General features: G+C 43.7%; 1 long non-coding RNA gene across 1 annotated transcript; it reads right to left on the bottom strand.

The window, feature by feature from the left end:
• Positions 1 to 231: 231 nt before the first annotated feature.
• Positions 232 to 1230, bottom strand: LOC124018755. The gene is made up of 2 exons (XR_006835675.1): positions 890 to 1230; positions 232 to 688 (listed from the first exon to the last, which is right to left on the bottom strand). It is a non-coding gene; the product is annotated as an uncharacterized LOC124018755 (long non-coding RNA).
• Positions 1231 to 15845: the final 14615 nt, after the last annotated feature.

Raw genomic sequence — 15845 nt, 5'->3', positions numbered from 1 at the left:
TAGGGAGAAACTCTACTCTAAATATTAAACTCTTAGCTTTCCCTAGCTACCTTAAATGCTAGACCCAAGGCTTGTCCTCCCCTAAATACTACACCCTGTGCAGAAACCCTACCAAGGCTTACCCTCTCCCCCAAATCCTAAACCCTAGGGAGATACGCTACCTTAAATCCTGAACCCTAGAGAGAAACCCTGCCTATAATTCTAAACCCTAGGGAGAAACCCACACAAAACTGACCTTAGATGAGTCTATTTTTATCTTGATCATATTAGAAGCATTCCATAAAAGACATATCCAACGCAACATTAAAAATGTGAGCGTCAAAGTACATTATGATTATTCAAGGTTACTTTTCAATACTGTATTCATATACATTACAGCATGGCCTTAGAGACTTCACAGTTAGAAAGAGTTACCAGATAGTATATAACAGAGAAGCAAACTAATTATGACCATAAACATCTGCAAAACACAGGGTATAGTGTGTCACTTTTCAGACAGACAGTAGTTGGAGTGAATCCAATAAATTTAATTGAACTTTCTAATTCATGATTATCCCACATTCCCATGTCATCCCCACTGCCCGTCACTGTACTGGATCGTCCACTGTCACCGGATACCCACAGACAAGGGCCACGTACGTAAACTGGGGAGGCCAGGCCAGTCTTCTCCAGGTGACACTACTCAAGGCTGTAAGAGAGGAGAAAGGAGGAGTGGATTCATATTGTTTTCTGTCAAATTGATATCTTTGTGGCCAGAGGTGGTCTTGCGGTATTAGCCACTGCCTTCAGAATACATGTGCAAAAGTGGGTTCAAATCTATCCCACTGCTATTCAAGCACCACTGTACTATATAATTATGTACAAGAACAACAAATATTTAAATGGATACCTTCAGTAATTGGAGAGTTGTCGGCCGATGCGAACAAATCCTCTTTTGCTTCTCTCATTGTCGTTCTCACACTCTGGTCCTCCGAAGATCTGAACCGTCTCCTTCTCCTGCGGCGGCATGTTGTCAAACTCCTCCACCACGGTCGTTGTCACTTTCACACAGTTCTTGATGACCTTCCAACCTGGTCTGTTCAGGTCGTTTCTCAATTCTGGAACAGACATTGCATCAGCCAGTGCAAAGCCAACACTGAGGAGCAGAGAGATGGTCAACAACATCTTCATGGTGATGAGAATTGATAGTGAGTCTGAGTGTTTGGTTCAGCTTCAGTAACAATATGCTGGAGGCTGCATGTATTTTGTCTCCAACAACTCACCATTTTTATACCAGAATTAATCCAAGTCACTGTGCTGGTTCAACCAGGGGGCATGGCATTAGTGACATTAGAGATCACTATCGCTAGTTCCACTTCCAAGGAGAGGGGGGTGAAGTGACAGCATTGCCTGTTATACTGTTTATGAGACTGATCAGTCATGTTCAGCTATTACACCATATCATACCTAACAATGGCCTAAGGTTGCATCCCAACACAGTGCATCACTACTGACCAGGCCCCGTAGGGCCCTAAGCAGGGCACCACTACTGACCACAGCCCACAGGGCCCTCAGCAGAGCACCACTACTGGCCAAGGCCCACAGGGCCCTCAGCAGAGCACCACTACTGACCAAGGCCCACAGGGCCCTCAGGAGAGCACCACTACTGACCAAGGCCCATAGGGCCCTCAGGAGAGCACCACTACTGACCAAGGCCCATAGGGCCCTCAGGAGAGCACCACTACTGACCAAGGCCCACAGGGCCCTCAGGAGAGCACCACTACTGACCAAGGCCCATAGGGCCCTCAGGAGAGCACCACTACTGACCAAGGCCCATAGGGCCCTCAGCAGTGCACCACGTAAGCAATAGGGAATCACCTAGAATTAGCCATACACAAATGTAAAGTATGATAATGTGTAATATGCTCTGATAAAGAGGAAATGACTGCTCACTTTAAGCAGTTTCATACACTATGCCATCTCTTCACTGGTACTGTTGCAATAAGATGATGATGATGGCACTTCTTTAAACATACTGTGCTGTCCCCTAACCGGTTGCAACATGATGATTGATGATGGTGATGATAACATTTAATTATACCTACAACGCTGTCTCTTCACTGGTAATTTTGCAGCATGACCAGTGGTGGAAAAAGTACCCGCTGCAACTCCACAATGAGCTCGAGAGGCGAAGGTCGAGTCATGCGTCCTCTGAAACATGACCCGCCATGCTTCTTAACACCCGCCCACTTAACCCGGAAGCCAGAGGCACCAATGTGTAAGGTCAGCTAGAGCGCGATGAGCCAATTAATGCCCCTCCAGCCAAACCCTCCCCTAATCTGGACGACACTGGGCCAATTGTGCGCTGGCCTATGGAACTCCCAATCCCGGCCAAGTGTGATACAGCCGGGATCGAGCCTGGGTCTGTAGTTACACTTCTGGCACTGCGATGGAGTGCCTTAGACCGCTGCACCGCTCGGGAGGCCAATGTAAAGAAACCTTAATAGAAAATGAATCAAGTAAAAATGAAAGTCATCCAGTAAAATACTACTTGAGTAAAAGTCTAAAAGTAATTGGTTTTAAATATACTTAAGTATCAAAAGTAAATATAATTAGCAAAAATATACTTAAGTATCAAAAGTTAAAGTAAAATTATAAATAATTAAACATTCCTTAAGAAAACTAGACAGCACAAATTTACGGATAGAAAGGTGGCACACTACAACATGCAGACATAATTTACAAACAAAGCGTGTGTGTTCAGTGAGGCCGCCAGTTCAGATGCAGTAGGGATGACCAGAGATGTTCTCTTGATAAGTGCATGAATTAGACCATTCTCCTGTTCTGCTAAGCATTCTAAAAGCAACAAGTACTTCTGGGTGTCAGAGAAAATTTATGGAGTAAAAAGTACATTAGTTTCTTTAGGAATGTAGTGAAGTAAAAGTAAAAGTTGTCAAAAATACAAATATTAAAGAAAAGTACAGATACCCCCAAAAACTAGTTTAGTAGTACTAATATTTTTACTTAAGTACTTTACACCACTGAACATGACGATGATGGTATTTTTATAAACACACAATGCTGCAGTGAACAGCACCAAATGTATTCTGCAACACAGACAGCGCTTTACCTAACCTCAATATCTGATTCTATGATATGATGAAATACGCTGTTATCAAGAGGAAACCAGTCAACACTCAGAAACAGTTTGACACGCGATGCTGTCCCTTCACTGGGTTAATGTGGTGTTCTCATCATCACTGCACTGTTGGAGCTAGGAACATAAACATTTAGCTACACCGGGGATAGTACTGTATCTGCAAAATGTGTACGCGACCAAAAACCTTTGATTTGACTCTTTAAAGGACCGCAGTGAAATTGCTGCCTTCTAATTTTGATGATCAAATATATTAAGTAAATCATCATCACCACCATCACCATCATGCATCAAGGTGGTGGCCCGTTCCTGTAGGTTCATGCTCTACAACATCCGCAGAGTACGACCCTGCCTCACACAGGAAGCGGCGCAGGTCCTAATCCAGGCACTTGTCATCTCCCGTCTGGATTACTGCAACTCGCTGTTGGCTGGGCTCCCTGCCTGTGCCATTAAACCCCTACAACTCATCCAGAACGCCGCAGCCCGTCTGGTGTTCAACCTTCCCAAGTTCTCTCACGTCACCCCGCTCCTCCGCTCTCTCCACTGGCTTCCAGTTGAAGCTCGCATCCGCTACAAGACCATGGTGCTTGCCTACGGAGCTGTGAGGGGAACGGCACCTCAGTACCTCCAGGCTCTGATCAGGCCCTACACCCAAACAAGGGCACTGCGTTCATCCACCTCTGGCCTGCTCGCCTCCCTACCACTGAGGAAGTACAGTTCCCGCTCAGCCCAGTCAAAACTGTTCGCTGCTCTGGCCCCCCCAATGGTGGAACAAACTCCCTCACGACGCCAGGACAGCGGAGTCAATCACCACCTTCCGGAGACACCTGAAACCCCACCTCTTTAAGGAATACCTAGGATAGGATAAGTAATCCCTCTCACCCCCCCCCCCCCCTTTTAAGATTTAGATGCACTATTGTAAAGTGACTGTTCCACTGGATGTCATAAGGTGAATGCACCAATTTGTAAGTCGCTCTGGATAAGAGCGTCTGCTAAATGACTTAAATGTAAATGTAAATGTAAATGCAGCACTCAGAAAGGTTAGGGGACAGCATTGAATGTTTATTAATTTAAGCTTGATAACATATGACAGTTGCATTGCCTTGTAAAAGTATTCAGACAGCTTGGATTTCTTCACAATTTATTATGTTTCAAAGTAGTGGATTTACTGTACTTTTTTGGTCAACAATCTACAGGAAATAATATATTTTTTAAAGATAAACACAAAATTCAGAATTAAAAATAGTCATTGCATAAGTATTAAGTCCCTTTGTTTAGGTCTAAATGATTTCAGGTGTAAATTTGGGGTTGACAATTTGAATGACTGACCCTTTTTATTTAAATTTTTTACCTTTATTTAAACAGGCAAGTCAGTTAAGAACAAATTCTTATTTTCAATGATGGCCTAGGAACAGTGCCTTAACTGCCTGTTCAGGGGTAGAACAACAGATTTGTACCTTGTCAGCTCGGGGGTTTGAACTTGCAACCTTCAGGTTACTAGTCCAACTCTCTAACCACAGGCTACCCTGCCTCTCTCACCCATACAAGTATTGCATTTCAAACACAGATTCAACTACAAAGACCAGGGAGCTTTTTGAAAGCCTCAAAGGGCAGCGATTGGTAGATGGGTAACAATAACAAATATATTTATACGCCTGGTCAAGTTAATAATTATCCTGTGGACGACACTACAGTGGTAGGCTTGATTACCAACAACGACGAGACGGGCTACAGGGAGGAGGTGAGGGCCCTCGGATTGTGGACTTCAGGAAACAGCAGAGGGAGCATCCCCCTATCCACATCGACGGGACAGTAGTGGAGAGGGTAGTAAGTTTTAAGTTCCTCAGCGTACACATCACGGACAAACTGAATTGGTCCACCCACACAGACAGCATTGTGAAGGCGCAGCAGCGCCTCTTCAACCTCAGGAGGCTGAAGAAATTTGGCTTGTCACCAAAAGCATTCACAAACTTATACAGATGCACAATCGAGAGCATCCTGTCGGGCTGTATCACCGCCTGGTACGGCAACTGGTCCGCCCACAACCGTAAGGCTCTCCAGAGGGTAGTGAGGTCTGCACAACGCATCACCGGAGGCAAACTACCTGCCCTCCAGGACACCTACACCACCCGATGTCACAGGAAGGCCATAAAGATCATCAAGGACAACAACCACCCGAGCCACTGCCTGTTCACCCCGCTATTATCCAGAAGGCGAGGTCAGTACAGGTGCATCAAAGCAAGGACCGAGAGACTGAAAAACAGCTTCTATCTCAAGGCCAACAGACTGTAAAAATGTATCACTAGCCACTTTAAACAATGCCACTTAATATAATGTAATGTTTACATACCCTACATTACTCATCTCATCTCATATGAATATGTATATACTATACTCTATATCATCTACTGCATCTTTATGTAATACACGTATCACTAGCCACTTTAAACTATGCCACTTTGTTTACATACCCTACATTACTCATCTCATATGTATATACTGTACTCGATACCATCTACTGCATCTTGCCTATGCCGTTCTGTACCATCACTCATTCATATATATTTATGTACATATTCTTTATCCCTTTACACTTGTGTGTATTAGGTAGTAGTTGTAATCTAACCTAACAATTCCACTCGTTGGTTATTACTGCATTGCCGGAACTAGAAGCACAAGCATTTCGCTACACTCACATTAACATCTGCTAACCATGTGTATGTGACAAATAACATTTGATTTGATTATGTATGAATCCCTAAGAGTCTATTGACGCACCTGTGCGCTAATCTAATGACAATTTTTTTTTTGCATCAAAATCCATCAGTTTAAGGAAGAGATATCTTGGGCATGGGCTACATCTCAATCCACCGCATCCATGTTGCCCTTCCGCATCTGCGGTGGACAGTCGCAGCGCTATACTACTGTTTGTCAGACCAGGACCCGTTCCCTCCAAAAGAAAAACATCTGTAGCGGCCGAACGGTTGGGCCCGCAGGGCTTCTGTCTGTAGTGCCCCACCATTTGGGCTACAAACTAATATGACCCCACTATGGGAAAGGGAGACTCAATAACGCGATTGTAACGGGATTCTTCTGTTGAAGGAGAGGTGGACCAAAATGAAGCGTGGTTATTGTGATACATCTTTAATAAAGATGAAAATAGAACAATATACAAAAAACAAGCAAATGTGAAAAACCGAAAACAGCTCTATCTGGTGTAACAAACACAAAGACAGGAACAATCACCCACAAACCCCAACACCAAACAGGCTACCTAAAGATGGTTCCCAATCAGAGACAATGACTAACACCTGCCTCGGATTGAGAACCATATCAGGCCAAACACAGAAACAGACAAACTAGACACACAACATAGAATGCCCACTCAGATCACACCCTGACCAAACAAAACAAAGCAAACTATGGTCAGGGTGTGACAGCGGTGGTGTTCCTGTTTTGCTCAGTGACAGTGAAAATAAAACAAAATACAAAATAAAGGAACTAAAGTAATAAAGCCAAAAAACACAGCAAAGGTGTACACTTTTAGGCATAAATGCCAAAAAATGCTTAATGTTTGGGAGAAATCCAACACAACACTTCAGAGTAACTGCCTCATTTGTAAGCATGGTGGTGGCTGCATCATGGTATGGGTATGGTTGACATCGGCCAATACTGATGAGTTTTCCAGGACAAAAAGAAACAAGATGGAGCTCAGCACAGGCAAAATCCTAGAGGGAAACCTGCTCAGTCTGCTTTACATCAGAGACTGGGAGAGGAATTCACCTTTCAGCAGGACAATAACCTACAACACAGCCAAATCAACACAGGAGCTGCTTACCAAGAAGACAGTGAATCTTCCTGAGTGGCCAAGTTAGACTTTTGACTTAAATCTGCTTAAAAAATGTATGGCAAGTTTTTTTTTAAATTGCTGTCTACCCATGATCCCCAACATCTTGACAGAGTTTGAATCATTTTGAAAATAAAAATGGGCAAATATTGCACAATCCAGGTGTGGAAAGTACTTAGAGACTTACCCAAGAAGCTGTAATCGATGCCAAAAGGTGTTTCTAACATGTATTGACTTAGGGAGCTGAAAACTTCTGCAAGGACTATATTTGAGTTCTTGAATTTTTATTAGCCTTTAAAAAAATGCTGTGTTAATTGTTGACAAAATTTGAAAAAAATCCAAGGGCTCTTAATAACTTTGCAAGACATTGTATATTAGTCTACCATATCATACACCAGATATTGAGGTTGGGTGTATCGTTGCCCATGTTGCTAAATACATTTAGTGTTGTCCACAGCATAAAAATATCATCAAATTTCATTCAAATATAATCATCATCATCCCCACCATCAACATCATCCTGACCATCATCGGTTAGGGGACTGTATACAGTAGGGAGAACAAGTATTTGATACACTGCCGATTTTGCAGGTTTTCCTACTTACAAAGCAAGTAGAGGTCTGTAATAGCGATCACTTATTTCACCACCAGAATTACAAGTCATTACTCAAGAGCCATGCCCCCTGGTTGAGCAAGCACTTTGACTTCTGTTAATTCTGGTATACAAATAGTGAGTTGTTGGCGACAAGACACAGCCTTACTCTAATGTATATAAATATGCATACAGTATTGAAAAGTAACCATAATGTACATTATTAACACTAACATTTCTGCTTGAGATAGAGGTTGTGTTGGTTTAGGTTCAGGTTTATCTACCCATAACCTGTCTTATATCTAGGTCTAGTTAAACATAGCTTAGCGCCTAGCTAAGTGTGGCTTAGCATATCAATTAGCATGATTATCACAGAAATATGCATTAGCTTTGAAGCTAACTGGAAGGTTGCTGGATAGAATCCCAGAGCAGACAAGGAAAAATCTGTTGTTCTGCCCCTGGGCAAGGCACCCTTCCTCGGGCGCCGAAGACGTGGATAACGATTAAGGCAGCCCTCCCTCACCTCTCGGATTCAGAGGGGTTGTTAAATGTGGAAGACACATTTCAGTTGAATACATTCTGTTGGACAACTGACTAGGTATCCCCCTTTCCCTAACTGGCTGCGGACCAGCTCCATGGCTAGCTGGCTACCTGGTTCTGCTTCCTAGCTGTGTCACTGAGGTAAGGGGGATGCCATGTGTGGGTTTGGCCTACATCTCATCATGAGCAAAAGAGCAGGGGCTCTGGGATAATACCGACCACCATGTGTGTGGCTAAGATGTGGAGAAATTCCACATAGGAGTAGGGTGAAGTTGCCCTTAGAAGCTGAATCCCCACTAATGGTTAGGATTGAGGGAGGGGAAGCTGAACTTTACTTAGAGGAAACGTCTACATACAGTAGGGTACATACTGTACAGGTCACTGCCAAAAATAAAGGAAACACTTGAGTAACTGAGGGATACAAAGTACACTACAAAGTACAAAGCTTGTGGAAAATCATGGGCATTAATATGGAGTAGGTCCCCCTTTGCTGTTATAACAGACCCCATTCTTCTGGGAAGGCTTTCCAATAGATGTTGAGCCATTGCTGCAGGGACTTGCTTCCATTCATTCAGCCACAAGAGCATTTGTGAGGTTGAAAACTGATGGTGGGCTATAAGGCCTGGCTTGCAGTCGGTGATCCAATTCATCCCAAAGGTGTTCGACAGGGTTGAGGCCAGGGCTCTGTGCAGGCCAGTCAAGTTTTTCCACACAGACAAACCATTTCTGTATAGGCCTCGCTTTGTGAACCGGGGCATTGTCATACTGAAACAGGAAATGGCCTTCCCCAAACAGTTGCCACAAAGTTAGAAGCACAGATTTATCGAGAATGTCATTGTATGCTGTAGTATTAAGATTTCCCTTCACCTGAACCATAAAAAGCAGCTCCAGAACATAATTCCAAACTTTACATTTGGCACTATGCAGTCGGGCATGTAGTTCTTCTGCCATCCTCCAAGACCAGATTCGTCCGTCTGACTGCCAGATGGTGATGTGTGATTCATCACTCCAGATAATGTGTGTCCACTCCTATAGAATCCATTGCAGCAAGCTTAAAACCACACCAGCCAACGCTTGGCATTGAGTATGGTGATCTTAGGCTTGTGCAAGGCTGCTCGAGCATGGAAACACATTTCATGAAGCTCCCGTTCTTGTGCTGACGTTGCTTCCTGAGGCAGTTTGGAACTTGGCAGTTAGCGTTGCAACTGAGGACTGACGTTTTTTTACACGCTATGTGCTTCAGCCGTCCTGTGAGCTTGTGCGGCCTATCACTTTGCGGCTGAGCTGTTGTTGCTCCTAGATGTTTCCACTTCACAATAACAGCACTTACAGTTGAGAAGGGCAGCTCAAGCAGGGCAAAAATTTGACTGACTTGTTCGAAAGATGGCATCCTATGACAATGCCAAATTGAAAGTCACTGAGCCCTTCAGTAAGGCCATACTACTGCCAATGTTTGTCTATGGAGACTGAATGGCTGTGTGCTCGATTTTACACACCTGTCCACAAGGGCTTTGGCTGAAATAGCCGAATCCACTAATATGAAGGGTGTTCATATACTTTTGTCTATGTTACATACACCTCTTGGCGGAGGAATCGCAACACCCTGTTACTACTCAACTCCCCGTGGCGTGAAAGAGGTATGTGTTCGTAGGTGTGAGTAAGGATGACAGAGGCAGAGAACATTACCATTTACCGGGTCATTTATTCTTCCTTCACACGGTAAGGTGGGGAAAAGGGGCTGGACGGAACCAAAGCAGAGAAAGTAAAAGTTACTAACCCATATACACATACATACAAACCCAAAACAACACAGAAACTGGGGAACGTAACAGTCAGTATAATGTATATTTAAAGCAGGTGCTTCCACACAGGTGAGGTTTCTGAGTTAATTAAGCAATTAATATCCCATCATGCTTAGGACCATGTATTAAAATGCCCAGTTGCCCATTATTTTGGCTACCATGGCAATATGAAGAGATCTCAGTGACTTCGAAAGAGGAGTCTCAAAGGAGCACGCGAGTATATATGGGTGTGTGTGTGTGTGTGTGTGTATGTGTGTGTGTGTCCAGAGCTCAACCCAATTGAACACTTATGGAAGATTCTGTCGCTGCGCCTGAGACAGTGTTTTCCACCACCATCATTTTTTTATTTTTAATATGGAAATTCTAATGGAAGAATGAAGTCACATCCCTCCAATAGAGTTGGCAGTTACCTGTACATAGGCCCTATGCTAACACGATTGGACAGCTGAAAGTGAGGGTTCCACCACACAGATTCTACCAAAACCTATGATGTCATTCAATACCATTCTTACAAATGGTCGGTCTCAACCTTTAAGTCTTTACTGAAGACTCATCTCTTCAGTGGGTCATATGATTGAGTGTAGTCTGGCCCAGGAGTGGGAAGGTGAACGGAAAGGCTCTGGAGCAAGCAACTGGCCGGTTCCCCTCTTTCCACTGGGATTCTCTGCCTCTAACCCTATTACAGGGGCTGAGTCACTGGCTTACTGGGGCTCTCTCATGATATCCCTGGAGGGGGTGCGTCACCTGAGTGGGTTGATTCACTGTTGTGGTCATCCTGTCTGGGTTGGCGCCCTTGGGTTGTGCCGTGGCGGAGGTCTTTGTGGGCTATACTCAGCCTTGTCTCAGGATGGTAAGTTGGTGGTTGAAGATATCCCTCTAGTGGTGTGGGGGCTGTGCTTTGGCAAAGTGGGTGGGGTTATAGCCTTCCTGTTTGGCCCTGTCCGGGAGTGTCCTCGGATGGGGCCACAGTGTCTCCTGACCCCTCCTGTCTCAGCCTCCAGTATTTATGCTGCAGTAGTTTGTGTCGGGGGGCTAGGGTCAGTTTGTTATATCTGGAGTGCTTCTCCTGTCCTATTCGGTGTCCTGTGTGAATCTAAGTGTGCGTTCTCTAATTCTCTCCTTCTCTCTTTCTTTCTCTCTCTCGGAGGACCTGAGCCCTAGGACCATGCCCCAGGACTACCTGACATGATGACCCCTTGCTGTCCCCAGTCCACCTGGCCATGCTGCTGCTCCAGTTTCAACTGACCTGAGCCCTAGGACCATGCCCCAGGACTACCTGACATGATGACTCCTTGCTGTCCCCAGTCCACCTGGCCATGCTGCTGCTCCAGTTTCAACTGTTCTGCCTTATTATTATACGACCATGCTGGTCATTTATGAACATTTGAACATCTTGTTCTGTTATAATCTCCACTCGGCACAGCCAGAAGAGGACTGGCCACCCCACATAGCCTGGTTCCTCTCTAGGTTTCTTCCTAGGTTTTGGCCTTTCTAGGGAGTTTTTCCTAGCCACCGTGCTTCTACACCTGCATTGCTTGCTGTTTGGGGTTTTAGGCTGGGTTTCTGTACAGCACTTTGAGATATCAGCTGATGTACGAAGGGCTATATAAATACATTTGACTTGATTTGGTACTTCAATTACTGAAGAAAATACAAAGTACACCTCTAATCTATACTGCATGTCTATTTATACAGTATTGGCATGCTTTACAGTAGTACTCTAATAACAAACAAATCTGTAGTCTTATGTAGTCTGGATTGATGCTGCAGTCTGAACCAAACCTGGTAGTTCTTGACTCCTAGTGATGCTTGACCCAAATACAAAGACATGTGACAGGTGGAGGACTGTATTGCACATTGCGCGTAGTGGGAATAGGGTTGGGCAGCAGCACGAGGGAGCGCAAGGCTATATTTATTCTAAAGAGGTTACCTCTAGCCACTTCTGTCGTCAGCTGATCATAATACAATAGGAGGGACAATGGTAATCTCAGGGTCATTTGAACTGAATTAGGCCACAGTTATTAAGCACCTTCAGCAATGCTATTTTATATACGCAACCTTTTAAGGCGCAATCTGCAATTAGTACATAGATTTTTGGACTTTTAAATGAATGACATACACCCACTGAGTCTTAAAGATGTATAACTTACAAAGGCCTCATGAGCTTATAGTTCAACTGTCGTACCCCATTACGGAATTTTAACTCAAAATATACACTTGTTTGCCTCCATTGTTTGTAAACAATGTATTGTAAAAAGAAAAGACAGTTATGATCAGATAGCTCTGTCAATGACTATGAATGTGAGTGGAGTTCCATTTCTCCCCAAACACCTCAGACTGTTTTGTTGTTGTTGGAACAGCAGATTTCCCCTTTAATGATTCTCATTACAATGTTTATTTGATTACGATTTCTTGATCTTGAGTTTAAAGAATTGATTTAGGGATTATGTTCTCTTTTAACCTCCCACAGATAACTGGTAAACCGAAGGAACTGTGGAAATCAGGGACAGTCACTTTCTATCAAAGTCGACTTTACAGAGTGAGTTATATTGCCATCTAATGTTGGTTTAGGGAATTGTGTTTTTATGGGACTACATTTTGCATCTTAAGTCAAAAGGTTTTTCCTCAAAAGAGGTTAGCTGGTAGAAATAAGGTAAGAAAAGCATGCTAGCCTCACATAACTGAATTGCATTTGCCAATATGACTGAATGGTTTTAGATGTATCTACCTTCTCAAGTTTCACTATAGAGTGTGACGTTAAAGTTAGAAAACAGTTAGTTCTGACCAAGGAATGCGTTTGGTAAATAGGTGTTGGTTCTAATATAACCTTCACCCTTCCCATTGCCGTCCCACACACAGTACATTTTATATCAGATACAGAGGTTGCATACTCAATCATTCCTATATTCACATTGCCAAAATATCCATCATCCTTTGATTTTTTACATTTTATTTGATCTTGATTTCAACAGGGAGTCCCATTGAGACCGAGGTCTCTTTTACAAGAGAGCCCTGCATTTGACAATTTACACATTTTATAGAATACAAGCAAACATAGCTGTGGTAAGTGGAGGTACTGAGCACCCCCTTCAGCACCCCCTGATTTTCTGTTGTTGTTGTTGACGAAAGTAGTGCACTGGGCCTTTACTAGTCCTGTATTAGCCAACCGATACAGCTGGGCCTTTACTAGTCCACTATTAGCCAACTGATACAGCTGGGCCTTTACTAGTCCTGTATTAGCCAACCGATACAGCTGGGCCTTTACTAGTCCTGTATTAGCCAACCGATACAGCTGGGCCTTTACTAGTCCTGTATTAGCCAACCGATACAGCTGGGCCTTTACTAGTCCTGTATTAGCCAACCGATACAGCTGGGCCTTTACTAGTCCTGTATTAGCCAACCGATACAGCTGGGCCTTTACTAGTCCTGTATTAGCCAACAGCTGACTACAGCTGGGCCTTTACTAGTCCTGTATTAGCCAACCGATACAGCTGGGCCTTTACCTAGTCCTACATCTGGGCCTTTACTAGTCCTGTATTAGCCAACCTGTATTAGCCAACCGATACATCTGGGCCTTTACTAGTCCTGTATTAGCCAACCGATACAGCTGGGCCTTTACTAGTCCTGGGCCTTTACTAGTCCTCTAGCCAACCGATACAGCTGGGCCTTTACTAGTCCTGTATTAGCCAACCAGCTGGGCCTTTACTAGTCCTGTATTAGCCAACCGATACAGCTGGGCCTTTACTATCTGGGCCTTTACTAGTCCTGTATTAGCCAACCGATACAGCTGGGCCTTTACTAGTCCTGTATTAGCCAACCGATACAGCTGGGCCTTTACTAGTCCTGTATTAGCCAACCGATACAGCTGGGCCTTTACTAGTCCTCTATTAGCCAACCGATACAGCTGGGCCTTTACTAGTCCTGTATTAGCCAACCGATACAGCTGGGCCTTTACTAGTCCTGTATTAGCCAACCGATACAGCCGTCTGTAGCGTGGTAATAAAAAAAGTTATTCAGCGCCACTCCCGTCTACAAAAATATGTCGACTAAAGTCTATCAGCCAAATCAATGTATGGATTGCATCTCACATTCAAGTGTTTGAACCTTTTGAACAAGGCTGCATATGATTTATCGTAATGCTTTAGGTATAATGTCGGGAGCCGGATTTGATAGCTCTAATGCAGTCCCCACCTCTGACACCGTCAAGACATCAGTTACGCAGATTTTGGATAAAGCGGACCTGGTAGAAAGGTTTCCAACCTGACCTGTACAACAGTTTATCTGTGTCTTTCACTTGTCTTTTTTTGTTGCAGATAAATAAACTATAAACTACATTGTGAAAGCAACAGGATCAATTTCTTTACAAATATATTATTTTGAACATACTGTTTATAAGTTTGTGAGGTCAGCTGTGATGTTACAGAAGATGGTGGGGTTAGACCAATTGAGTGAGAAGAAGCGGTTTCGCTTGAGGAAAATTGTTACTGCTGTTGCAGCAGCAAAAGGTGGTGGGAAACATGCTCAGGTTATTAATAAGGGAAGATTAAAACAACGATGGTGATCATGCTTCATAGGGTGTCTTTTCTCTTTGGTTTCTCTGTGGTTTCTTCTGCTTTTCTTTTCTCTTTTCTACATGGAGGTACTAAGGGTAGGTTCTCTTAATATTAATGGGGGAAGGGACAGGAATAAGAAGGCTTGGGTATTAGAAGTAATAAAACAGAAAAGGCTTAATGTAGTTTTCCTACAGGAGACACATAGTGATGAGGAAAATGAGGTTGACTGGGGTATGTGGTGGGAGGGGCAGCATGTACTCAGTCATGGTACTCATTTCAGTGCTGGGGTGGCAATCTTGTTTTCCTCAGGTTTAGGGGTGACTGTGGTATCAACAACAGAGATTGTCAAGGGACGGGTTTTATTGGTCAAGGTGGATGTTTGTTTTTGGAATGTTTATGCTCCTAATGAGGGTACAGAGTGTATTGCTGTATTTGATCAAATAAAGGAAACCTTAAGACAGTGTGACCAAGAGGGGTGTATGGATTTAGGGGGGGACTGGAACTGTACAGTGGATTTTACTGTTGATCGCACCGCTGAAGAACCGCACCTGCGGTCAGCCACTTGCCTGTCTGGCCTATTAACTGAGTTTGAGCTTTCTGATGTGTGGAGAGTAAGGAATGCGAAAGTTAGGCAGTACACATGGCTAAAAATTAATGAAGGTCGTGTCAGTGCAGCAAGGTTAGATGGGTTGTATGTATCTGAGCACTACTGTAGTAGGGTTGGAAGGTGTGCCATTACTCCCATGGGTTTCTCTGATCATCATATTGTTACTGTTGATATTCACTTGTCCTGTCCACGAAGGTCATCACCTTACTGGTATTTTAATGTTAAATTATTACATGATGTCATGTTTTGTGAAAGTTTTTTTGTTGTTTTGGGAAAAATGGAGGATTACAAAAGGGAATTTTGAGTCCTTGAGACAATGGTGGGAGGTTGGGAAGGCCCAAATACGATTATTTTGTCAACCGTATACTGCTCTGTCTTAAATTGAAGTTAAAGAGACTATCAAGGCCCTTGAACAGGACATCAAGTCTATTGAATTGAAGCTGCTCACTCAGAACGACCCTGGACTAGTCATGATCTTACAGGAGAAGAGACATGAACTGAGGTCGTTTCTGCATGAAAGAGTGAAGGGTTCTTTGATTAGGTCTCATTTCGCTTCCCTCAAGGAAATGGATGCTCCTAGCGCTTTAAGAAAAAACCTAGGACAGTTGACATTGCAACGTAAACAGATGGTCTGCCTTTGTCTCCCTGATGGGAAGGTGACCACGGATGACAGTGAAATGCGTCAACATGCCGTGGATTTCTACTCGGCCCTTTATAAGGCGGAGGATTGTGACTCTCTGTGTACTGAACAGTTGTTACATGGTCTGG

Source organism: Oncorhynchus gorbuscha, linkage group LG03 (genome assembly GCF_021184085.1).
Source record: "Oncorhynchus gorbuscha isolate QuinsamMale2020 ecotype Even-year linkage group LG03, OgorEven_v1.0, whole genome shotgun sequence".
NCBI classification, from domain to species: domain Eukaryota; kingdom Metazoa; phylum Chordata; class Actinopteri; order Salmoniformes; family Salmonidae; genus Oncorhynchus; species Oncorhynchus gorbuscha.
This window is presented reverse-complemented; position numbering and strand designations above follow the sequence as displayed.